At 44.1% G+C, this 26845-nt stretch overlaps 1 long non-coding RNA gene and 1 pseudogene across 2 annotated transcripts in view; both read left to right on the top strand.

The window, feature by feature from the left end:
* LOC146058943 (uncharacterized) overlaps nt 1-26845 on the top strand; it is a 130803-nt gene that overhangs the window by 12625 nt on the left and 91333 nt on the right. The gene's annotated exons all lie outside the window — the stretch shown is intronic.
* Nucleotides 20149-24427, top strand: LOC146059290 (piRNA biogenesis protein EXD1-like; annotated as a pseudogene).

Here is a 26845-nt window from a genome sequence, read left to right on the forward strand (position 1 = left end):
ACATATAAGGCTCACCAGATTAATGTTGTCATAGTTAAGGGGTGTGACCAGTCTCCAGGGGGGGTGTGGCCAGCCACCACCAAACTTTGGCCATTGAATGTATGGTCTGAGCCCCTTAATAAATACAGGATATAGAGTAAAGTGCTGCTAGTCACAGCTAGTGCATGTGAGATAATTAACCAGATTAGTAAATTGTATATTTCAAGTGCACAGTCGGCCATATAATCCCTAGAGGAGGAAAACATAACCAATTGGTAAATTTGCCCCTCAGTCTGATAGTCGAACCGCATTTTCTTTGTGATGGAAGCACCAATTTACATTGTAAAACTGAGTGGCAGCATGAAGTATTTATTTAAATACCTGTCCTAGATTAACATGTATTTTGGTATTGAAGATGAACAAAATCTTCAAATCTATACTGCTTCATGTATTGATGCCTTAGGGCTAAACATACTAAGTGGTGGCTTTATTGTCATATAGAAACAGCCAGTGGCTGCTTCAGAGGAGGGGCTGCAGCACAGCCCAAAATTCAAATAGGGGAGCCACACCAACTGCCAGTAAGTCAGTTTGGAATGGCAGTTGGTGTGCCTCCTCTATTTGAAATTTGAATTGTGTGGCAAGCCCCTCCTCTGGAGTCTCCCATGGAACAGCTATCAGTACATGGTGGTTTCTATGGGCGGTATTCAATGAGTCTGATTCGCCAGGTTTTTATGGCGATTTTGTGCTGTAAGGTGAATTTCTGACTAAAACGGTGAATCGCCCTATTCAATGACCAGATGGCGAATACATTTCAAGGTTTTTTTCGCCATGATTCACCAAGTAGCAATCGCTATCTTTTTATGGTGAAGTGGAAGGTGAACTTTTAAAATAAAGTGTTTTGTTTTTTACAATTGGTGTAAAAAAATCTGGAATTTTATTCTAAGGAGGGGCATGCTATTTTTATTCATGTGCTGTAAGCACATGAATGTATATTTAATTAAAAAAAAAAATATATATATATATTTTTTTACACAGACCAGCCAGCAGGGGGCCGGAGCCGAGCCGCTCATTAGATATTCATATATTCACTTCACCCGATCATTACATATTCATGATCGGGTGTAGTGAATATAGCCGGTCCCCTGCTGGCACCCCCGGGGGGCAGCCTGTGCTGCCTGGCTCCCGGGGAGCCCACCACCCCCCCACAAACGTTCTGGGGCAGGCAGGGAGACTTCCATCTCAGGCTCCCTGCGGCGTCCGCCGCAGGAGCTCAAATTCGCCGGTCAGGGGCAGCGAGCCCCTGACTCGTTGAATACCGGAGCCGGCGAGGCTCCGGAACGCAGCGAGCAGTGGCGAATGTGCAGCGAATCCTAAACAGGATTCGCTGCACGTCGCCGGTATTCACATTGAATACCGCCCTATGTCTAATTGATTATATTTAGTAAGTAGGGGTTTTGGTGTCTAAACTAAAGTTGTTCATAGCCCATTTGGATCATATTCCTGTCAATTATTTGTTGCATGTCAAAATCAATACACATTTATCAGTTTTTTTCATCAAAACTTCCCATCTAAAGGTGCCCACACACTAGAACGATTTTTGGGCCGATTGGCCGATTTCCAATAAATCAGCCGAAATATCGTCCGATGTTTACTGATAATCGGTCAAAAACCGGCCGATTTTTGTCCGATACGCGCTCCTGTGGATCTTTAGCTGAATCTTCTGATCTTACGTGCTGCACAAAAGATCAGAAGATTTAACAAAAGATCCATAGGAACGCACACGGGATCTTATGTGGGGTACACAGCACGACGACCCGCTCACGATGCACATCGTGAGCGGGTCGTCAGTGTTTCTTCAGACCCGCTCACGATGATGCGGGGGGGGGACGGACGACCCGCTCATGATGTGCACCGTGAGCGGGTCCAATCCGATGGCGACCCGCACCCGGCTGTATGGTCGTTCTTCAGATCCTACCTGCTGCAGGTAGGATCTGAATAATGACCGACCGACCCGCGGGACCGCGCATCGGATTGGTATCGGTCCACACAGGACAGAAAAGGGCCCAATCACCACACAATCTACATCCAATTGGTCGGAAGTGGATCTAGATTGATGGGATCGGGCCCTAGTCGTCCTGGTGTGTACCAGGCATTCTTTGGTAAAGATGTGCGCTTCCCTGAAATCTTTTGTCCAGGACAGAAAAAAGATTTCAAGGCTAATTTATGCGCACATCTTACAATTGCAGATCTTTCTAGTGTGTGGGCACCTTAAGGTTAGTCATTTTTTTTGTCTGATCTTAATAACTGTTTTATGGTGGTTTTCGTAACTGCATCTTCACAGAGTAAATGCCCACAATGACTGGACATATTTGGCCTGTTTTCGTCAGATTCCGATGGATTTAACAGACCGATCTGATGAAAAAAAGGGAAGTTCTGAGCTTCCTCACATCATATGTGCGGCTGAGTGTCAGATCCATCTGACTAAAAAATCCTTGGTACTGCACCAAAGATCCATCTGATCTAATGCTGTCAGGGGGGGTTAAAGGTGCCCACACACTAGATTGATTTTTTTGCCGATTTCTGATAAATCGTCTGATATATCGTCCGATGTCGGTCCGATGCGCGCTCCCGTGGATCTTTTGCTAAATCTTCTGATCTTACGTGCTGCATGAAAGATTTAACAAAAGATTCACAGGAATGCACATGGGATCTTAACAAAAATCTTTGGTAAAGATAAGCTTGCCTGAAATATTTTGTCCAGGACAGATAGAAGTGACCAGATGTATCTGAAGTGAATTAGCCCAGGGTCAGATCAGATAACCGGGAGAGTTCAAGGGAAATCTGAAGAGATTTGTAGCTTCAGATATGTCTGTGTATTGGATGGCGGGCTGAGTCTCTATTCTATTCTATCCTCAGGTCTGAAACACCAGTGGTGATTTAATATTTAATCTTATCATATTTGTAAGTATGCTTTCTCTGTACTATTGTGAAGGTTTTGGACTATGTAAATCAGCGGATTGCAAACTTGTTGCTTATCTGCCACACAACCTGTGGGGTTTACAATATGCTACTTAGTACATTATTTGTATTACATCTATTGTCATCAGTGGATGTAAAGGTGCCCACACACTAGAACAATTTTCTTGCCGATTTCTGATTTTTTTTACTGATAATCGGTCAAAAATCATCCAATATCGGTCGGATGCGCGCTCCCGCAGATCTTTTGCTAAATCTTCTGATCTACATGCTGCATGTAAGATCAGAAGATTTAACAAAAGATCGATAGGAATGCATATGGGATCTTAAGAGAAATCTTTGGTAAAGATGTGCGCTTGCCTCAAATCTTTTGTCCAGGACGGACAAAAGATTTCAAAGCTTTATGCGGACATCTTAAGATCACAGATCTTTCTAGTGTGTGGGCACCTTAAGTTTATATGTGGCCCTCTACATAGAGTACATCTACTCCATTCACAGACACAATCTACACAGTTCTTGCACAATTAAAGAAAACAGATCAACATGGAAAAATGTATATATAGCATAAAGTGGACACTGGCAAGTCATAATAATTCAATTATTTTACATTTTTAAATGTGTACACAAATTATGTAATTCATCTTTAATGTATATTCAAAATCTTCTCATGTACTTGACATTGTTTCTTCTCATGTACTTGGCATTATACCAATATCTCAGAATTCCAATTGATTTAGATCTGTATGATATGTACAGATCTATAAGTTTTATTGACTCTACTACACATCAACCACATCATTTAGTGATTTTTAATGTTTTCCAGGTATGTTTTCCAATGTTGTTCAGGTATTTGCATATCTCATGCAGGTTGAGAAGCTATAATGCAATTAGTAAGTGTTTGTTTTTAATGGTCTCTGACACTTGCTATGTTTCAGGTTATTTTGTTTTCCTAATAGAATGATATCCTGCAGAAATAAATCTCATTTATCCGGCGTATGTAAATGACCATGTTTAGCTTTCTGAATTTAAAACTCACTTGTAAGAGGTATCCGCTTTTCAAGAAAGTACATTTATTTTAGCTTTTTATTTGATTACTCATAATTTTTTAATAACTTTATGTAGTTTTGAAAGTGTTCAATCAACTAGATTGATCATTAATGCTCTTCCTACACTTTATTCCAATAACTACTTGATCTGTAAACAAACACATAGAAGAGAGTTGGATTTGGTGAACATTGGCCAGGAGACAGATTCCACTTGAGATCTTATATACTGATATAGAGCCAAGATATTTAATTGTGGATTTAAGTATGTAGGGCTTATGATTTCTGATTTGCAATATAAATACCAAATCATTACAAACGCTGCCCTGCCCTTCTCTAGAAGAAGATCCCCTCACTTCTCCAATAGCTTTCATCACACTATCTTCATATAGAACTAGATATCTTTATTGAGAAATGCTTGCAGACTCTCAGGTAAAGTTGTAGACTCAAAACATACTTCATTGGGAGACTAATTTATCTCAGACAATGACATTGTCTAACCTGATAAAAGATCTCCCTACTATTCTTCAATCTCTACAGTCTGCAGAATTGCAGGAAACCCATTTGAAGTATTTAGATATAGCCTACATTTCACCAGGGCAAAGCCTACATATGATTCCCTCTGATCCATGAACCTGCCCAACATGTGGTGTTTTAAATGCATTATATAGGCATAATTTTGGAATTGTTTCAAAATCAAAAAAATACTAGTACAAAATATTGTGGTTTATTCTACATTCAATTTTCATTTAGAGTTAGATTATGTGGCTATGTTAGTTTACATTTTTCTAATTGGGGTATATCTTCCACACACCGATATCTTATCCCCTTCTTATATGTAATTCTTAGCCTAGGGAAAAAACTTATTCTCAATAACTGGATAGTGAAACCTCCCCTTAGAATAGAACACTTATGCTAACGTTTACTATGCACTCTCTATTTGGAGCGACAATCTACATTTCTCAACAGAGGGGAGGTATTCAATATGGGATTCCGACTGTCGGAATGTCCCGACAGTTGGATTCCCGACTTTTCGCCTCACTCGCCTGCAATTTAATAGCCGACATTCAATGTTCCGGCTGTCGAGTGACGGAAAGTGGGCGTGTTGGTGAAAAAGGCAGCAGATTGCCAAATTCGACAATCCGTGATAGTTTCTGACAAAACAGATGCGACTTGTTTTAACCCTTCTTATAACCTGGGTCAAATTGCCAGGTTGGTTGACCCAGATTAAAAGCTGTGGTGCTTTTCACACTGTAACTTGATCCGAGTCCACACATCAGCAACCCAGTAATTACCTGGTTCTGAGGTGCGATGTGAAAGGGTTACTATTGATCACTACCACTAGCTACAGTACAAGCGTCTTTACAAGGGACCCTGGGGAAATCCACGAGTGCATTAGATACTGCATCTTTAAAACTGGTAGCGAAAATACTGTATGAAAATTTAAATATACTCTAAATGAGTAAGTTATTTAATTCCAAATAAAAATGCAGTTATTTCTAGGGGGTTGTTACATGAAACTTCAAATATGAAGAAATCACAGTAATTCTATTAATGCATTTTGTGCTTGCAGACCATATTACACGTAAATCTCTGTTTCTTAAATATGTCGTTTCCTTCCTAATCTCCAGTCTGGATCTGCTCCATTTTCATTTATTGCTCTTCTTGAATGAAAAATATTTTCTCATTTCCTTGTTGAAGGAGAGAAGTTAGAGCTTTGTAAATGTCCTTCAACAACTCTGAAAAAAGGACTGCACTCTATTATGCTTATGAGAAAACCCAAACTCTTATTACTTGTAATAATGGGAAAAATATTCAGATTCAAATTATTATGAAGAGCAAAGGTTCAAAATACATTTTACAAACTAAAACCAATGAAACCCAACAGGGTCGTGTGACTAGCTATTTATAAAATTGTTATATGATTGAAGTGGACATGCCAGGAAAATAAGTCAGACGGAAAATACAATTTTTTTTATTTTTGATAACCTATCAAATAGATGTCACAGGTAGAAGAACAAAGTAACAAATAATGATATTACCACAAACCAGCAGTGATAGGTGGAGCCCTGGCAGTGGCATAGATACCATTGTTGCAGGGTTTGCTGGGTGCCAATACTATCCCTTTGAGCCTGATGGACTGAAACTTCAGAGAGCGGGGTTTTGGGATTCCGCACACAGATTATTAATGCCCTTCAATGTGCGGGCAATAGACCGCTTGATAGACGTGTTTATATATCTGCGGGGTGCTGTCCTGGCCAACTTGGTCAATGAACAAAAAAGGGGAGAGATGGGAAAGGAAAATAAGTTGTTTTTGGATGCACTCTTTTTTTTTGGGGGGGGGGGGGGACACTTTATGTGTAGTGTCAATAAAGAAACCTTTTATTACGTTTTATCTAAAAGCATGGGAGCTCCTCTTATCTTTATTATTAAACTTGGGATAAGGAGACACCCACTTTTCGTGGCGAAATAGGGGTTAAAAAATTGACGACATAAACATACAGATTTGATGACACAAGAAGAATAAACAATGTGTTTGTAAAGATTAAAATATAGCTGGATGTAACTGAAGAAGGTTGGTTGATTCCCACCAGGAAGGATCAATGAGTGTATTGACACAAATAAATGAGAATTATATAAAAAGTTTTGTTTTAGGGCTATTGTTAGCCTTACAATCTACACTTTTATATTATGTAGCACCAGATATTAGTGTTCCGCTAGTGGTTCTGTGCTTGGTATGGTTACAATTGTATTTATTTACATTTGTATCGAATTCCTGGCATGAAGCCCAGGTCTTGCACAGAGAGAGATGATAATCACTGGGGAATATATACAGTAGGTTTAAATTTCCTGGGTGCAATGGCGGCCTCTACTAGTGTGGAATGGGATCATTCGTCAGACTGCATTTAGGCCTACAAGTATTAGGTCTACACCATTAGGTCAACTTGCATTTAGGTTGACCTGACTGAAGGTCGACATGGGTTAGGTGGACAGGGTCATTAGGTCGACAGGGTCATTAGGTCGACATGTGTTAGATCGACAGGTGTTAGGTCAACAGGGTCATTAGGTCGACAGTGAAAAGTCAACATGTTTTTTTTCCAATTTTTTTTAAATTTTTTCAAGCGTCGACACAGTCAACATAGCACCGCGTGCGCTCGCCATGCTTCGGGCACGGTGCCTCGCTGCGATTGGCACACTATTTTATTCTCCCACCACGCCCTAGTGGATGGTAGGGCATGACATACCACCTGTCGGCACATGTCGACCCATAAAACAGTGAAATGACCCCATGTCGACCTTTTGCATGTCGACCTTCTCCATGTCGACCTAATGACCCTGTCAACCTTATAAAATTCGACCTAATGACCCTGTCGACCTTCAGTCATGTCTACCTAAATGCAGGTTGACCTTAATGCAGGTCGACCTAGTGGTGTAGACCTAATGCTTGTAGACCTAAATGCTGTAGACAATATGACCGTATCCCACTGGGGTGTCCCAGGTATGGCAATGTGCACAAATTGCACTATGACAATTTAACGCCGTGGGTCACTCTGAGTGCCGCTCTATTCACTCTTCTATGAGAGCTTGCATCAACAGGGCATCACCTAATAGCTGACTATGTCAGCCTATTTGCGGAGATCTATTCTCAATGGTGCTAGTTAACAGTACAAACAAAACAATTCCTGCAGCCTACATAACAGTCTACAATCTGTCCTATCAAGGATTAGGACACGTGTTTCGCTCTAGCTTCTTCTAGCTAACCAACAGATTGTTTCCCAATACCAGTCTATATTGTGGTGCCCAGCCTATCGCTGTGTCCGTTTTGGTCACATGACCCGGGAGCGCCAATGATAGGGCTTATTGTGTCATCCTAGGGTGCTGGATACTTCTGCCCTTAATCTCCGGCGGGTATACATAATATGCGTCATGACATCATTGCATCTTCCATGTGATCGGGACTTGCGATCACGTGATTGGTCCTACGTAGACTGAAACTTCATATGCACTTGTTGTTAGCCACGTCTTATCCGCAGCGTCATATCCGCAGCAGTTGTTCTGTGTGGGTTCTGTATGGGTATGCCTTAGTCTGTGCTGAGTGTGACCGCTTAGGTGTGGTATGCGACTCCAACAGTTGGGATCCCGACAGTCATTATCCCGATGACGGGATAGTCAGACAGCATGGCGAGCGCAAAAAAGCCCCTTGCGGGCACGCTGCGCTCGCCACGCTGCGGGCACGGTGGCTCGCTAGGTGAGCCACCTATTCTATTCTCCCTCTATGGGGGTCGTGGACCCCCATGAGGGAAAATAGCGGGTGGCCGTCGGGCACCCGGCTGTCTGCGTTTTGACAGTCGGGATCCCGACGTCGGGTAAATGACTGTCGTGAACCCGTCCGGCACCTAACTGGTTGTGGCTAACTTAGTTTTTAAGTCATGCTCTGAGGATTTACTTAGCCCTGCCGGTTATAGCTTCTTGTGAGCGAGAACCTGCCCCTGGAGTTGTTCATGAATCCATTCTGAGAGATCAAGTCATCATTGTGTGCGTTCCAAAATGTAACTAGTTTGGGTACTTGTTTCCTAGCACAGCCACAATCGTTGGGATCGTGTACCTTTAAGTTAAGGTACACGATCCCCGCGATGGACCCGATTTCCTTTGAAATCAGGTCCATTTTGCCGGCAAAGGAAAAATCGGGGGCATCGCGTCGGTCGGGACCATTAACATTGGTCACGACGCGACCGACGCGATGCCCCCGATTTTGCCATAGGCTTCAATGTTAAAATATTTTTTAACATTGAAATCGGGAGCATCGCGTCGGTCTTGTGCCATTATAATGGCACAAGATGAGATGGACTTGATTAAGTCCATCTCACATAGGAAAAAATGTGAAAAATGTGAAATGGGCCAATATGACCAATTTCACATTATATATGGCCCCGTCGTCACCCCACGATAGACGCCAACCCGAAGCGTGGCGAGCGGCGGCGGTGCGCGTCCTCCGACCTTTTCATTCCCCTACTATCCACGTCGGCGTGGAGTTGAGAATATATAGTGTGGCGAGCGCAGCGAGCCACCGAGCCCGAAGCGTGGCGAGCGGACGCGTATACCTGTGAAGTTATACGCGTCCCCTCGCAGGGCTCGCTACCCTCGCCACGCTTCGGGCTCGGTGGCTCGCTGCGCTCGCCACACTATATATTCTCGACCCCATGCCGACGTGGATAGTAGGGGAATGAAAAGGTCGGAGGACGCGCACCACCGCCCCACGCGGGCTCGCTGCGCTCGCCACACTTCGGGTTGGCGTCTATCGTGGGGTGGGGTTTACGTAGTAAAATTTGGGGGTCTAGGGAATATTTTACATTGCATCCAATGTAAAATCGGGTCTCAGGGACCCTATTCACATTCTATTCAATTAAAAAATGGGGTCGGTCGTGTCGATCGCATCGCATGCGATGCGATCGACGCGTTTTTTCCGACACGACCACCCCGATGGAAATCGGGGTGGCCGTGCTAGGAAACAAGTACCCTAGTTTGCACTCTTTACGTTTAGTTGCGTCCTTCTTGGCAATCAGAGTAAACTGCTGCTCGTGTAATCCCTCTGAGTTATATCTTCTGGAGGTATATTCTGTGTGTCGGGAGGGACTGCTGTTCATTCAGTTGCAACCTTCAGTGCAATTAGAAGAGACGTCCGCCTAGCAATTGCAGGGTTCTTTCCGGTGTCACTAGTCTGCAGCTTCGAGGTGTTGTGAGAACCTGTGACTTCCCTATTAATTGTGGAGTAAGTCAAACATGTCCTTTCTATTCGCAGTTGGTATTTCTCATGGTGCTAGCCAGAGTTGTAGGCAACGGATTTGCGTAGGTGGTAAGGACACAGGTCTTGCCGCATGTTATACTTGTTATTGGGGTGACACCAGGATTGTAGTACCTTGTGTTTATGACAGTGTCGCTTGGTGGTAATCCACGTCATACTTTAGTTTATTGCATCTTTAGTTGTGGCCTTAGGTTGCAAATATTCATGTCTGTTTATTTACTGTTTCTGCCGCAGAGCTACAAGTGTTTGGATTTACTAGGTCTGAGCCTTAGGCCATTATTCAGATCTGATCGCAGCACAAACTTGTTCATAAAATGGGCAAAACCATGTGCACTGCAGGTGGCGCAGATGTAACATGTATAGAGCGAGTTACATTTGTGTGAGTTATTTTGTTTCTGTGCAGGGTAAATACTGGCTGCATTATTTTTACACTGCAATTTAGATTTCAGTTTCAACACACCTGACCCAAAATTTTATTCTCTCTGCACATGTTACATCTGCCCCACCTGCAGTGTACATGGTTTTGCCCATTTTGAGGACAAATTTGTACTGCGATCAGATATGAATAAGTGCTTTAGTGAGACATTTGTGTTTAGTTATTTTTTTCCTTTTACTTGTACTCAGACTTGGTTGGGACTTTGTGCCATCATGCCTGGTGGCATTCAATTATGGGGTGGATCTAGTCTTCCGTGGAAAGACGGCATTTTGTGGTGAGTATAAGACCTCTGCAGGTGCCAGCCAACTCAAAGTTCAGTAACAGAGTCAGGGTAGGCCCAAGTACCTCAGTGTTATTCCCAACAGCTACTGAAAAAGAATAAGGAACTACTGTTGCTTTTCTAGTGTGTTGGCCAGAGTTAGTTTCTACTTTAACCTGCAGGTATCGTAAGACTTGTGTTTTCAGGGATCATTGGTCCAGACGTTTCTAGTGGCTGCACCTTTCTAAGGACAAGCCACAAAATGAATTGTACTCCTGCTTATAATTGGCAAAAGCTCTCTGTATTTAGTGCTAAATTTCAAACATTGGCATTGAAAGTCACCAAATGTTACTTTGAATACTTTAAAAAGACAAACCAGGCTTTTTTTTTGTATATTACTGTTGCCCATTTACAATGATTCCTTAAAATCTAGTGGCATCATTGCAAAGGTGTGGGCAGCACCAGGTATCACCAAAGTGCAGATTATTCCTCAGTGAGAGTAGCTGGAGATTTTGGTGCCCAAAAAGGGAATTGGTGCCCCCTACTCAAAATAGAGACAGGCACACACCACACATGTAGAGGTGTGGCTTCATGAAGAAGGGGGCATGGTCCCATATTGAGGCAATTCAGATTACACCACACAATAGTGTCAACTATTCACATGACACCACACAGTGCCACTTGTACACATTCCACTGCAGCTGCATTCAGGGTAACACCACACTGCACCAAAAAACATACTGAGGTGCAGTGCACCTCAGTTGCAGGTTGGATACAGTGCAGGACACAATGTGCATAAGATAAAGTGCAGGATACAGTGTGCATAGGATACAATGCAGGATATAGTGTGGGTTGGATACAGTGCAAGTCAGAGGGCGGTATTCAATGAGGCTGATTCGCCAGGTTTTTAGGGCGATTTTGTGCTGTAAGGCGAATTTCTGACTAAAACGGTGAATCACCCTATTCAATGACCAGATGGCGAATACATTTCAAGGTTTTTTTCGCCATGATTCACCGAGTAGCAATCGCTATCTTTTTATGGTGAAGTGGAAGGTGAACTTTTAAAATAAAGTGTTTTGTTTTTTACAATTGGTGTCAAAAAATGTGGAATTTTATTCTGAAGAGGGGCATGCTATTTTTATTCATGTGCTGTAAGCACATGAATATATATTTTATAAAAAAAAAAAAAAAAACACAGACCAGCCAGCAAGGGGCCGGAGCCGAGCCGCTCATTACATATTCATATATTCACTTCACCTGATCATTACATATGCATGATCAGGTGAAGTGAATATACCTGGTCCCCTGCTGGCACCCCTGGGGGGCAGCCTGTGCTGCCTGGCACCTGGGAAGCCAACCTCCCCCCCACAAACGTTCTGGGGCAGGGAAGGGAGACTTCCATCTCCCTGCCTGCCACCGTCCTCAGGCTCCCTGCGGCGTCCGCCGCAGGAGCTCAAATTCGCCGGTCAGGGGCAGCGAGCCCCTGACTCGTTGAATACCGGAGCCGGCGAGGCTCCGGAACGCAGCGAGCAGTGGCGAATGTGCAGCGAATCCTAAACAGGATTCGCTGCACGTCGCCAGTATTCACATTGAATACTGCCCAGAGTGCGCAACAGATACACAATGTGGGATATAGTGTGGATTGGATCTGCAGACTAGATGTGTGCCAGCGGATATGCCCACAGTGCAGATGCGCTGTGGACAACACACCACTGGCACACACCTAGTTTCGGCCCTGGTATACAGTATGTATTTATTTATCAAATAATACATTTATTTATTATAGTTATTGATTTAAATAGTACCACCATAAAATTCAAAGATGTACAGATAATATTTACTTATTAACATCAGTCCCTGCCCCATTGGAGCTTACTCTATGTTGTAAATCAGTGGTTTCAAACTCATGGCCCTCCAGCTGTTGTGGAACTACACATCCCAGCATGCCCTGCCACCAATTTTATATAATGGATTACTAAAAATGTGGCAGGGCATACTGGGACATTTAGTTCCACAACAGCTGGAGGGCCATAAGTTTGACAACACTGTGTAAATTCTCTACCAGGCACACATGAACAGATATAAAATTGGCCACCATCAAGAAACCCTACCAGCATGTTTTAGTCTATGGGAGCAAACCAGAGCATCTGAAGGGAGCCCAGTGCCAACATGAGGAGAACACAATGTATTGCTGTGTTTAGAAATGATCTAACTACTGTATATTCTGCCACTGTGTCCTGTTTAGAGTTTCAGGCACATAAAATCATTTTTGTGATATTTATTTATTGTTTCATTTATATATCTGATATCTAGTACCATACCATTTCAATAAATTGAGCTGTATAACATGCACATAAAACAGGCAATAAATACAACACTAATAACTATCATTGTGTGATTAATAAAGTAATTCATTCTAAATTACTAATAGCTCTCCCAGGTATAATTTAGAGTTTTATTAATAAGCTTGGGATGATTAATTGACAGGTTTGACTTACTGTAATAATTATTAGAGCTAGGAAACAACCATTAATCTGAAGGTTATTAATAAACAAGAAAATATGTCATGAGACTTGTTTTTGCTGGGTTTTTTTGTCACCTGGGGGGGGGGGGGTCGAGGTCTGTTTTAAGCAGAGTGCCTCTATTGAAAGTCTGTCTGTTCCAGGAGGGGAACTACAGAGATCATTTCAGATAGATGCCAGATTGAAGAGGTAATGGTCCAGTCAGATGTTTTACTGACTTACTGTAGTACATAGTGCACAAACCACTTACTCTCGGACTGTTCCCTGCCATTTGCTGGATTCTGTGCTAACTGGGACCTGTTAACCTATTCAGTTCTGGCATTCTTGATGTACCTGCTGTACCAATTAAAACTACATTGCATCTACACAACCATATATCTGGACATTTGATGGCAGCCATCTAGGACTAGGAGGTTTCAAAAGCTGGACCTTACAAGCCTGGCTGATGACAAATCAGTCAATAAAGCTTACCTGATGGAAATGTGTCAGGTGCCCGGAAATGAGATGTGTTTACTAGGATCAAGGGAAAGAGGGTATCTCTGGGATGGGTCTTCAGGCTAAGGAATAGACTTCAGAAGTCAATATGTATTACAAGGCAAAAGGGGAAAGGGCATTTTGAAATGTTAAGAACTCTTATCAAGTCACAATATTTTTGTGCATATCATCATAGTGTATATACACTTTGGGCCTGATTCACTCAGTTGTAATTTTGTGAAAATTCACAAAAATGACTGCTGGCGCTTGGCTGAGGGGGGACCGCCCATTGCAGGAAAAGGCTATCCCGCTCACCGGGTTCCTCCCTGTGATGCCCCTACAAAAAATTTTTAGGCACATTAATAAAGTGCAAACACTTCATTACATAGTGAATTGCTTGTACATTACCACTTTGCAAAGTCAGATGTAGGCTGGCTATCTTCCAAGTCACGCAGCCACTGTGGCCCTCCCATGGAGCGGTCCACGCAAGACCACTCCTATAAAATGGTCAGCTGTAGATTTTCAGGGCTCGCGCATGCGCACTTCACAGTTAGGGTCTGAATCAGTCCTTTATCATTAACGATGTGCACTCCCACTGGTCGTTAGCCACCCCCTCTGTGTCATCTGTGCATGCAGCTCATTCCTGACTATATGGTCAATGACAGCATGCTTGTGGATGTGATCACTGAAGATATAGTTGAAGAAATCTTTCTGATGACAATATGTTTTGTGATATCTTTCAGTTTTCAGAAAACATATTGTCATCAGAGAGTTCCACGGAAATCATGCCTAGCTTATGATTCAAGAAAACTATAATATCTGTAATAGGTTTATTTGGTTGCTGAATTGTCTCCTTTGCTCAATAAACCACTTTGTTGTGTACCAAGATGGTATATGTATTTTACAGTGGTGTAACAATAGCTCTGCAGACCCCGCGGTGGCTTGGAGGAGCCAGGTAAGTTTAGGAGCCAAGGGATCTGCTGAAGCTATTGCTGCTCTGTAAAATGGGGGGCCGCCACCGCCGCATCTGTTGCTGCCGGTATGCCGGGAACAGCAGAGCTTCCTGTCTGCGGTCCAGTGCTCCTGTGAAAATGTCACCTGCAAAATGGCCGCCCCCCTCACAGTAGATGATTAATAAGGATGCTAGAGGAGGTGGTGACCTCCTCTTGCATCCTAAATAATGGTCTGCTGTAAGGCATTGTTCATTTTGCAAGTGACATTTTCACAGGAGGAGCGCCAGGACCGCAGACAAGAGCACCTGCTGGTGTCCCGGCAGGCCGGCAGCAGATCAGCAACGGACCAGGCGGCAGCAGCAGCAGCAGATGCAGCGGTGAGAGAGGGAGGGAGGGGGGGAGCACAAATATTACTGCCCGGGGGACATTCAAATTTTAGTTACGCTACTGGTATCTTATCTGCTGACAACTCACTATTTTGACCTGATCACTGGACCATATTTTTTAAGCAACTAATCTCCAAATGTTTTCATAGTTAGTAACAAAGTTGAAAATACATGCATCTTTTAGTAGGAACACATTAATACTTGCTCAGTTGCCTTTAAACAGCAGATGACATTAATGGTCTCATCTATATTAATAATTTACATATGCACACACTTTATATTTCTAACACAGCATTTGGAATTATGGTAATTTATTTAGAAATCTATTTAATGGACATTTCTTATCTTAGAAACAAATCAGATATACCTTCAGCTTATTTAAGCAATGCATATTAGAAAAGAAATAAAGAAATGTAATGCAGTATATGCAGATGTAGAACACTAGAGGGAGGGTGTATAAGTAAGCACTGAAGCAGGGAGAGACAACCGTTAGCACTGCAGCTTTATCTAACAGTATAGACTATTTTGCACAAATCAGTTCATGGGGGTATTTTTACTAACCCTCGGTTTTCAGATCTTGCTTGAGTCTCCTTTGGATTTGCAAACAGTCCAAAATTGCAAATTTACTAAAGTCAAAACCAAAGGGAGTCTTAAAAAACAATGGACTTTAAAATATTGAATCAACAATCAATTATTTTATGTAGATGACTATACAATAAGCAGATTAAATACCAGCTCGTTTGTTAGAAGGACTAAGGGGCGATTCAGACTTCCTCACTGCCTGCTGAATTTGCTCTCTTGTCCGATGGTTGGGTTTGCGCATGCACATGTAGAAACCCAGGGAGCAAGCTGCTTCAGCAAGTTGCACACTTGCCGGGACGTTCACATAATGGTTGGTGGGAAGAGAGTGAGCATGGTTTGGACGCAGGGGAATGCTTAAAGTTTTATGGGAATGCCAATCTTGCCCCCGGTCCCGATGGTCAGGGTTTTCACGTTCGTGAATATCTGCATGTGCAAACCCTGGTAGAGACCACCTTGTGAAACTTGGCAGGGCATTAGTAACAGGATGGGTGGACAGGGGGAAGGAATAGGGCGGATGCAGGGGACTGCCCAGTATTTTGTGCTGGGCACTCCAATGGAAATGCCTGGTGTACCCCTGCGAACTCAGGCATGCCCATGTATCCTCGGAGCGGACGACATGATGCCAGCCCCCGCCTCCAAAGCGGCAGATAGGAAGCATCTGAATAGTAGGTATAGACTTACATTTTAATACCTTTTAAAGCTCTTGAAATTTTAAAAGGTATTTATTCAAGGATACATTATAGATGGTCGACTTTTCAACCCCCTTAGGGCAATTTCATGTGCTCCGGCTCCTGCCGGGTGGCGAAACCCCACACGGCCAAGAAGCCGTGCCACACTCAGAAGTTTACAATGGAGGGGATGGCCACAGCCCGGCAGTCATCCCTTCCAGTGGTGGGATCCGTCTGCAACCGGGCTGCTGGGCCGTGGCTGTCCCGTGTGAGTGGACACAATCGTGTCCATTATTAACTACTGTGTGCGGCACGGCTTTTGGTTGTGCGGAGTTTCGCCGCCCGGCAGGAGCCGGATCATGTGAAATAGCCCTTAGGGATTGTCTTCAGGACACACACCGCTTATATTTATATACACCATAACCATGGCTCTCCAGACTGTAGAGTGGAGTGCCACTGCTATGGTCTATTTATACTGTATGTGAGGCACACTGCTGCACGCTCTTTTGCCGAAGGCACCCGGCAAGTTTGACTGCTTCATCACTGAGTCCCGGCTTCAAAGACAAATGCTTTAAATAAAAATAGAACATTTAACTGACTTTAGGTTGTAAAACAGTGCTTACTGGGAAATACTAGCATAAAATACCTCACTTGTCATTTATTTTGTCTAAAACAAATGTAATTGTTTGTGGTCTTGTAGCAGCCAAAATTTGAGTTTCAATTAAGATGCCAATCACTTAATCACAGACTGTTAAGGAAACTGGTTATTCTACTCAAATGCACGAGATGTATCTGCTGTGATGCATCTGGGTGACAGACTTTGGGTCTGATTAAGCTGTGACCACTAATGGCTCAGCTGCAACATCTTTGTCTTTCGCAGAACTTTGGAAAAGCCACAGGAGGCATCTTGTATAAAAAAGCACATACATATTATCAGCTACTCTGATCCAAAGACATAGTACTGGATCAACTGCATTAACATCCCTGCTACCAGGGCCAATGAAAATGCATCCGAGGATGCAACCACTAGCTTTGGAGTACCCACTTATGCCCCCACCCCAGTGCGGTTTTCTAGAACACTCCCAGTCACTAACCCAAACGCCAGCATGACAATCATACTGTGGCTTTTTGGGAACTGTGATCTCCTTTGCTGAACCAGATGGCACATGTGCAGCGCGGCCCCTGTGTATCTGCAAAACCCAAAACCATCAGACAATGGCAAGATAATTTAAATAGCACTAACCTCTGAACCAGCCCCTATAAACACATTCCCAGTGGGGGAAAAAACAAGCCATTACTGTATGTGTAACATTAGGGTAAGAAAGAGTTAACATTCATTTGTTTTATATTATGCTGTATACAATCAATGTAATTCAATTTTGAAATGCAAAACCTAGTTTATGTAATCTTGAATAGATTTCATTGGTGGTTCTGATGTTAGAACATGGTAGTTGCTTGATGCAGATTAATCCGGTGAAACATTTATTTATGTGCATAGATGGTAAGTTGGTTTTAGCATTTAGTGGGATTCTTGAATAAATTCTAGGGATGTGCACTTTTCGTGTTCTGTGAAACATGTTTTGGGTCTGTATCTCGGGCAATGTTTTGGATCTGGATCTGTTCCAAAACACCACCATTTTCGTGTTTTGTGTATAGTGTTTTAGGTTCTGATTTTTTTTTAAAAGCATAAAAACTGCTAAAATTTAAGAACTTTGGTTTTTTTTTGCTCCTACATTATTATTAACCTCAATATCATTAATTTCCACTCATTTCCAGTCTATTCTGAACACCTCACAATATTGTTTTTAGGGCAAAAGGTTGCACCGAGGTAGCTAGATAACTATGCTAAGCCACACAAGTGGGCGGCACAAACAAGTGGCTCATCTAGGAGTGGCACTGTAGTGGCAGACAGGATGGCTGTTTGAAAAACTAGGCCCCAAAAGCACATAATGGCAAAAACAAGGTGCAAGATGGAATTGTCCTTGGGCCCTTCCACCCACCCTTATGTTGCGTAAATAGGATATGCGCACTTTAACAAACCAATTGTCACGACCACCATGGCTGCTACTCTGGCTCCCTATGCTGTGCCTGGCTCTGGGCCCTGCAGCAGCATGTCTCATACCCTAGCGCTCACCTCCGCTCCGGTGCCTTGTGCTGGTGGGCTGCAGGTGTCCGCATTGTCACCGCGTGGTGACAATGGTACGCTTTGGTCCGGTGCCGCACGGGACATGAGTGGTGTGTGTGAGGCACCATGTGTGTCCGTTCCTGGATAGGCCCTGGCTGGAAACGCCGCAGATTGCGCAGCAGCGCACACTAAATGCCGGCTGGGTTCTGTCGCCTCTGCTGGCGGCCGCCATCTTTTTGGTTTCTCCAACCTGTGCTGTGCGGCTCCACCCCAAGTGTCAAGTGGCTGTCCAATAGGAGCACAGCTCACCTCTTAAGTACTGACTGGCCGGACAGACCGGCAATCAGTACAATTATGTCCATGCCTTGAACAGCATTGCTCTCTCCTGGCTCTCTGTAGTGTTTACTACAGTTCCTGAACTCCGGTGAAAGTCTACTCTCCTCCTGTCGATCGTCTACTGTTTACCCCTGTACCTTGGAACCTGCTGCCGCCAATAAGGACCGGACAAGGTTAGCCCCCCAAAGGGGTACAGGTTGAGTATCCCGTATCCAAAATGCTCGGGACCAGGAGAATTTTGGATAACGGATTATTCCGTATTTCGGAATATTTTAATATTTCAATGATGTATTTTGAAGTATCTTGCATTTATGATGTATAAACACATAATATACACACAAATATATTTTATTACCACATAAAATACACACAAACATATTTTAATTGTTCAAAAAACAAGGTTTCAAAACGTGAAACAAAATGTGTGTACTATCTCAGCACTGAATTTGAATGCCAAGCAATCATTGTCTTGCACATATATAGTGCCAGTTACATATCATGTCCCCAGTGATGCTGTTACATATGTCCCCAGTGAGTTTTTAGCAAAAAAAAATTTTTTTTCACTTTCTGGAATGTCCGTATTTCGGAATAATTCGGATAACGGATATTCGGATACGGGATACTCGACCTGTATTATCTTTATCCTACATCCTGACGGTTATTCTCCTCGGTTACTCCTGGTTCTACAGCCACGATTATAATCAGCAAGGACCCTCAGACTTCATCCAATCATCCAATCATCCAATCCTCATTCAGTCATTCAATTTATTATTCAATCATCCAATTCTTCATCCAATCGTCCAACCTTGAAACCAATCATCCAATTCATCAACCAATCCTACAATACCTCTTCCCGTTATCAAGCATCTTCACCTTCTTCAATAGAGACTTATATTATTGACATTTATCATTTCACAAACCTTCAGTATATTATCGTGCCATCATTTACCACCTGTATTACAGTACCTTTAATAAATAAGGTTTATTTTACTTCATTGTTTCTTCACTTCTGTTGTTAATGCAACATCCCTATATTAAAGCACCTAGCCTCCGTTACACTTCAGCTGGTGCTTCACGGAACGTGACTCCAATCATTTCAGCGACAGGGCCAGCCACACGACTGTGGCTGAAATCATTGGTTTGTTTGAGCCCCACAAGAAAGAAGGAAGTCACCTCTCCCTGCACAAACTGGCTCTATAGAGGCAAGATTTCATCCTTATCCTTATCCGATTCCATTTGATGAACATCTTCTCCACATTTTGCGAAAGCAACCTTCTACGCTGCTCACTGACCAGGTTCCCCACTGCACTAGAATCTTTTTCAGAGTACACACTGGATGGGGGACAACTCAGGTAAAAAAGAGCCAGTTTGACTTTGTACAGGGGCTTCCAAACTGCCTTTTTTGTCCTGCCAGTACAGGTAAGGACTGTCTGACGTGTCTACTTGGATGCTGTCACCAAAGTAATCCTCCACCACAATGAATCCAACACCATTTGATTCTCCTTGGGGATTTGTGATAAAATGTCTTTAGTAGTGTGCAGTTGTTTGCAATTGCTGCCGGCGGTGTGTGCTGTGCTCGGTCCTGTGCCCGTAATTCATGTTTAGCATGGATGTAGTTACTGATACCAGCTTCCTAACGAAGGTCATTGGGAAGAATATCAAATTTACAACCACCAATGGATGCTTTCAGGGGGTGCCAATGAGTATTGATGCGAGCCGTACAATCACTTTAAGAAAAGTTAAGGATTTAGCAACTGGGAAAGAAGTGCCTACAACAAAAATCCTCTTTTGGGCATACCATTCTGAAAGTGGAACCAAGAAGAATCGTCTGGTCCTTCAAGTCAAGAGCCAAAACATACAGCTAATGAAGGAGATAAAACCTTATCACAAGAGAGCGTTGAAGATGCTGGGAAACCTGCCGGGGATGTGAGAGAGCCTGATCTACCTGCCCCACATGGGATGCATGACAGTATCCTACAGGCCATTGAACGGGCAGTTGAGGATGAAGATGCAGACTACTGTATGTTGTTATAGACCAGTTTCAGCCTATGCTTGGTCCTGCAATTCGACATCTACAGAGCCAGAAAGTCCTGAGCTTAGGTGCAGTGGGACTGAACTTGTGTCGTCATGGAAAGTTGTGCTGGCTGCAGGTGGCTACGAAAAGATGCGTTTATCTTTATGATGTCCTACTCTGGAGTTTTCAGAAATGGGCTACATATGGTGCTTAAAGACTAAAGCATTCTAAATGTGGTCCATGACTGTCGCTGGCTGGGGGATGTCTCGTACCACCAATATTGGGTGGTTCTGCAATGTCTTTGATACACAGGTAGGAGATGTATACCTGTTCTTCGTAGAAACCGGGGGCTTCCTTCCTTATTGTACGTGTTCACTTAAGGAATGTTTGACTCGACATCTCAACATGCCTTCTTCACAAGTTTCATTCCAGACTTACAAACAAACTTTAATAAAGACACGTGGCAAATGTATTACCACTGAAAAAAATCAGTGGTGGACTTTAGGCGCTAATAGCCCCTTAAAAATAAATACTCACTTCAGTGATAATAATATATTGTGATGTTTAATAATAATGAGCAGCAGTCTTCAAAATTGCACTAGTGCCAGTGCAAAAAGATGGTCAAGTCCAGAGTCTGGAGGATATCCTAGACTCAGAACTTGTACAGCAAAATACAAAATACCCAAAAGGAAATTTGTGCATACCGTGATCTGACATATTTATTGTCCAAAAGACTTTATTACAAAATAACAACTGTCATTGCACAAAAAAACTGTTCATTGTGGCCCGGCGACATCATTATTATCCAAAGCGGCAAATTGTCCATATATGCAAGTCTGCAGTTTATATACCCAATTTTAAAGCTATATACAACCCGTGAATTCAAAGTTATTTACTTTGTTATTTGTTCTTAAAATGTGCACATGTTAATTAGCATTATAATATGTGCTAATATATTATATATTTGATCTTATAGGTGGCCACCTCAATCAACTAGTATTTTATATATATTTTTCATGTAAAATTAATTGTATTTGATTACCTCTTCTGAAACAGTCTCCATCCTTTTGCTATACATGTGCTCCCCTCCATGGTGTATTGGATATTGTATTTTTAATTCACCAGCGCAGCCTTCATATTCCCCTTTGGGTATTTTAAACTTTAATAAAGGATAACCCCAATATATGGCTTGATCGTCCAATGTTTACACATTTGCTGAAAGAATTGGATCTGGAAGTCTTACACCACTTGGCTCTGCGCCAAGCACTGTTGAATGCCATGTTAGCTGATTTTACATCATTGGTTGATGGGTTATTAAATACATATAGTCAAGGAGCAGCCAGGCACCGGAGCGCCCCAGGCGAGTCGGGGTGGGGGCGCCCCGGTGCCGGGGGGGGGGGGGGGGAGGGTACCTGTCCTGCGGCGCTGTGTATTTAAAGCTGGCGGCGGCGGCAGAGAGGGGTCCCTGCAGTCAACGAGCGCTATCCGCCGGGCTATGCGGAAGCGCTTCTATTGTGAAAACACTGGCCGCACGGCGCACGCTGATTGGCTGAATCTCAGCCAATCAGCGTGCGGACAGTGTTTTCACAACAGAAGCGCTTCCGCATAGCCCGGCGGGTAGCGCTCGTTATTTCTTATTGACTGCAGGGACCCCTCGCTGCCTCCGCCGCCAGCTTTAAATACACAGCGCTGCAGGACAGGTACCCCCACGGCACGGGGGGCAAAATGACGCCCTCCAGTGGCCGGCGCCCTAGGCAAATGCCTAGATTTGCCTAGTGGTGGCGCCGGCCCTGGGAGCAGCTGATGATTTGGGCCGCACTGAGATCTGCTCGGAGCTTCCAAAAGAAATTGTTTTCCAGCAAGTTAGGCGAGCGGAAGCAATACACAAATACATTGTCAATGACCAAGGTTTTCTTACATGGGTCAAAAAGAGAAGCCAATGAATGCAATAGCTGCACTGCAGAGCTGCAAAGGAGTGGAACCTACTGGCCAAACATAACCCCCCTTCGTTATTATATCCCCTTTAGTATATGCACTTGCACTTGAGTCAGGTGCATCCAGTGCGTCACAACCTCTTGTTTGAGGTGATGGTATTGCAGGTTGGGGAGTATTTGCTGCCGCTCCAGCCTTCGGCAGGCAGTGGCAGAATGGCAAAAATGTCCAGCAATTTTGTGGGCCACCACAAGCACGCTCCTGTCACTTTTTAGGTTGGGTACTTGTTTCCTAGCACGGCCACAATCGGGATCGGTCGCGGCTCTTATTTAGTGCACTATAAGGGCCGCGATCAACCCCGACGGACGCGATGCTCTTAATCTCAGAAATCGTGGGCATTGTGTACTATGCTTCAATTACCGCGACGCGACTGACGCGTGATTAAAGTATTGACCGAAATCGGCGGCATTACAAGCCATCGGTCCCATCGGGAGCACTGAATGTCAGTATTCAATGCCCCCGACGCGATCGACGCGATTTCTTCATTGCAAGCACCCATTTCATGATTTGACATGGGTGCTTACAATTACACCCCACATTTACAGGTTTCACACCTACATTTACATTTTGCACCCCATTTTGAACCCCTAAATTAAGCACAATAAATCACACAACACATCTGAATACATTTAACGGGTTTTATTTTTTTTTACTTTTTTGAAGTTGTTCTCAGGCCTTTATTTTATTTTTTTGTCATTTTTTTTAGTAATAACTGGCCATTTTTTTTTATTTTTTTTATTGAAAAAATAAATAAATATGTTACATAACATATATTAACAGAGGCAAGGGGAATGGGTGAGACCCAAACAGGATCAAGCATATATTAACAGAGGCAAGGGGAATGGGGGAGACCCAAACAGGATCAGGGGAGACCCACGCATATTAACAGAGGCAATGGGAATGGGGGAGACCCAAACAGGATCTTTTTTTTTTTTTTTTTTTTTATGGGGTAGACCCAAACAGCTTTTTTTTTTTTTTTTTTTTAATTTTTTTTTATCTTTAAGCATTTTTTTTTTTTTAAACATTATTTTTTAAACCAAAATAGAAGAACATGGGGTCATCACATGCAGAGGAAGTTGATCAATCAGTACAAGAAGAATAGATGCCTGACTATCACAACCAGGCAAATTGAAATGAGGCATGGGAAGATAACGGTACACTAGAAAACTGTGCCCACTAATGCAAACAATCACATGAATCAGGAAGAAAACACAAATATGCAGAACAGTGGTTAGTGAAGGAGCAAAACAAGTACGGTCATCGCAAACTTCAGGAAGACCGGACTGCAACGTTCACCAACCAAAATTGTAGTACATGACCAGAAACAGTTCATTATGGAAAAAAACAGAAAGGAACAGAAACAAGAACATTGCTGCCAAATTATAAATTTAAACTCAAATTAGCCAAATTAGAAATTAATAATTAAAGTAACGCTCTTCGTCTGGGGTGGGGGTCTGCACACTTCTCAAAGCAGACAAAAGACTCCCAGACAAAGACGAGGGATCAGTGGCAGGTGGCATAGGGGGTCCCAGTAAGGGGCAGGCGGAGGAGCAACCGGCGCACTGAACATCGGGTGGTGATGTGGGTGTTGGGCTGGTGGCTCTACGTGCGCTGCATGCGTGCGGCATGAAGTTATCTTGCAGTCACCACAGAGGTCATCCTCGGCTGCCCGCAACATACCGTCATACAGCAAACGCTTAAAGTGGTGGTACGTGGGTCGCTTCCACTTTCGCATTTCTGCGCACACATGATTAGTGAGCATTTGATACTCATTGGGGGGATTATTTAATGCTTCCTCCTTGTAGGGGCAGCAATGGTCTTGGCCAGTAGCAGCAGGTCTCGTCGGCTGTCTCCTCCTACGCCTCCTCGGGGGAGCTGATGACGTGCTCGCCACCGCAGGAGCCGCCACCTCCGACACCGACTCAGCCTGCTGCGTTGACTCAGAGGGAACTACCTAGAATGAAAAGAAACGGAAAAAACATGTTAAAACATTGCATTTCACTTCCATTTACATGCCGAACATGTTTGAACACGATACTTACTACGTCCGCACTCTCCTGTGCACTGGTTGAAGAGCCTTCATCCGTAGTAGTTTGTGGCCGGAGAGCCCGGCACACTGGGTTAATGGCGGCTACAGCACTGAAGGGGTTAACTCTCCGTGCTTTGCCGTTATTCAGAACAAGGGCACTTGACATGTTTTAGACTGTATGAGTAGCACTGAGCTGGGACAGGACCCCTCCTGCAGTGCTGCTGTAAGTTGTAGCCTGCTGCTGGGCACCAGGCACAGATTATATGTACTTATGAAATATATGTTTGGCACTGAGCTAGGACTGCATCATATATTGTGTATATTGTATTGAATATTGAGGAAATGAAATGCTAATCTGCCCCTCTTGTCAGAAGGTCTGTGAGTGTCCAAAACACAGCAGGGAGTAGGCTCTGTGTCTGAAGCCCTGTGTAAAAGGTGATAAGGAAATTTGTGTACCATATGTGATGGGTCCCTGAGCCCAGGACATCCTGTGTGTGAGGTGTTGATGAGGCACAGACATTTGTGTTTCGTTATGTAAACATGCTACCAGGAGATAAATATCTCCCCTGTTCCTGAAAGTTATATATTCTAAGGAAATTGGATTTATCCTTTGTAGTATGTAATCTTGGTTCGTTATGCACGGGAAGTAACGTATCAGATTGAGATGCAAATTGTAAATGTATGGGGGAGGATCTGACAATGTCAAAGAGTTTTCTGCCTATATAAGCAGGGCTCTGTGAGCCCAAAGTTGTACTTCTGCCTGTATCTGAATGCTGTAACATCTGTATGCTGTATACCTCTGAAAGGAGAAGGGATCTTTTCAGGTCTATTGGCAATAAACCATCTTTTGCCCAAGAAGTCTGCTTCATCTGCGACCAACAGAATTAATTGCAATAATTCCGTTCTCCGGCTGTTCTGGGCATAGCATCCAGCGTCTCCGAGTCTCCGCTCTGCCAGCTACCAAAGCAGAGGTCTGGTCCGTGACCAGTGGGGGACCAGTCGACACCGGCAGTGTGTCGACGCAGGTAGTACTCAGGGCCAGCGGTTGGGCCTGAGGAGGTATCCGTGGTTCCAGACGCCACGTAGGAGGAGTCTGGTGGTGGCAGCGATAACCCCGCCCACTGCGTAGTGGGTGGAGTCAGTAACAGGCGGTTACTGACGGTAACAGGGAATCCCCTATTGGCCAGGTCCCGTGAGACCTGGTACCGCAATCTGTGGACCCGAAGGGCGTAGCCAGAGCTAAGGGCAGGCGTCCGGTCACAGAAATTGGTGGCAAGCCGGTGGGATAACCCAGGCGGCTCTTCAGTCACCCGATTGGAGAAGCCGAGTTACTCAGGGAGGAGTAACTGCAGCCAGGAGAACGCGCAAGATGGCGGACTTCAGCGGAATGTCGAAGGATGACCTCAAGATCGTGTGTCGGGGGAAGGGTGTGGATATCCCTTCTAAAGCAACTGTAAACGAAATGAGGGCGGCGCTCAAGCGCTTGGAGGAGTCAAGTCGGGAGGAGGTGCAGCACGCTGATGGTGACCGTGTCCAGGAGGACAGCCACACAGAGGACCTTCATCTGGACCCGGTGAGACTCACAAGCCCCACCCCCTCTAGCAGCAGCCACGTTTCCCAACACTCCCTAGCAGGGCCAGGATACGTGTGTCCCAGGGTGGGCGGCACGGATAGCCTAGCGGATCGGCTAGCGGAACTAGGAGAAAGGGCAACGGAACAAGAACGCATGCTCATCATTCGGATGTGGCATGCAGAGCGGGCACCACAGGCCGTGGTACCCCGAGGACCGTTGTCAGCTGCTACCCCACGAGCGGGACGGATTCAGTTTGCCAAGTTTGCCGACAGCGATGGGGACATTGATGGACATTTGCAAGTTTTTGAGAGGACTTGTAAACTGCATGATTTGCCCAAACAGGAGTGGGTAAGACACCTTGTGCCCACCCTGCATGGAGAGGCTTTGGAGGCCTATCGAGGAGTGGCCAATGAGGACTGTGGGGACTATGATGTTGTCACCAAGGCCCTCCTCCAACGGTTTTTTGTAACTCCTGAGTCCTACAGGAAAAAGTTTCGGGACTTGCCAAAGAATCCGGGCAGCACCCACGAGCAGTTTGCCACCCAGCTGCGACAGTACTTGGTGAAGTGGGTGCAGGAATCAAAGGCCACAACCTGGGACACCCTGATTGATGTGATCTGCAGGGAGCAGTTCTACCGCAGGTGTGCCCAGGAAGTGAAGGAGTGGGTGCTAGATCGGGAGCCACCCAACGTAAA

This window comes from Crinia signifera, chromosome 2 (assembly GCF_055691185.1).
Source record: "Crinia signifera chromosome 2, ASM5569118v1, whole genome shotgun sequence".
Classification (NCBI taxonomy): domain Eukaryota; kingdom Metazoa; phylum Chordata; class Amphibia; order Anura; family Myobatrachidae; genus Crinia; species Crinia signifera.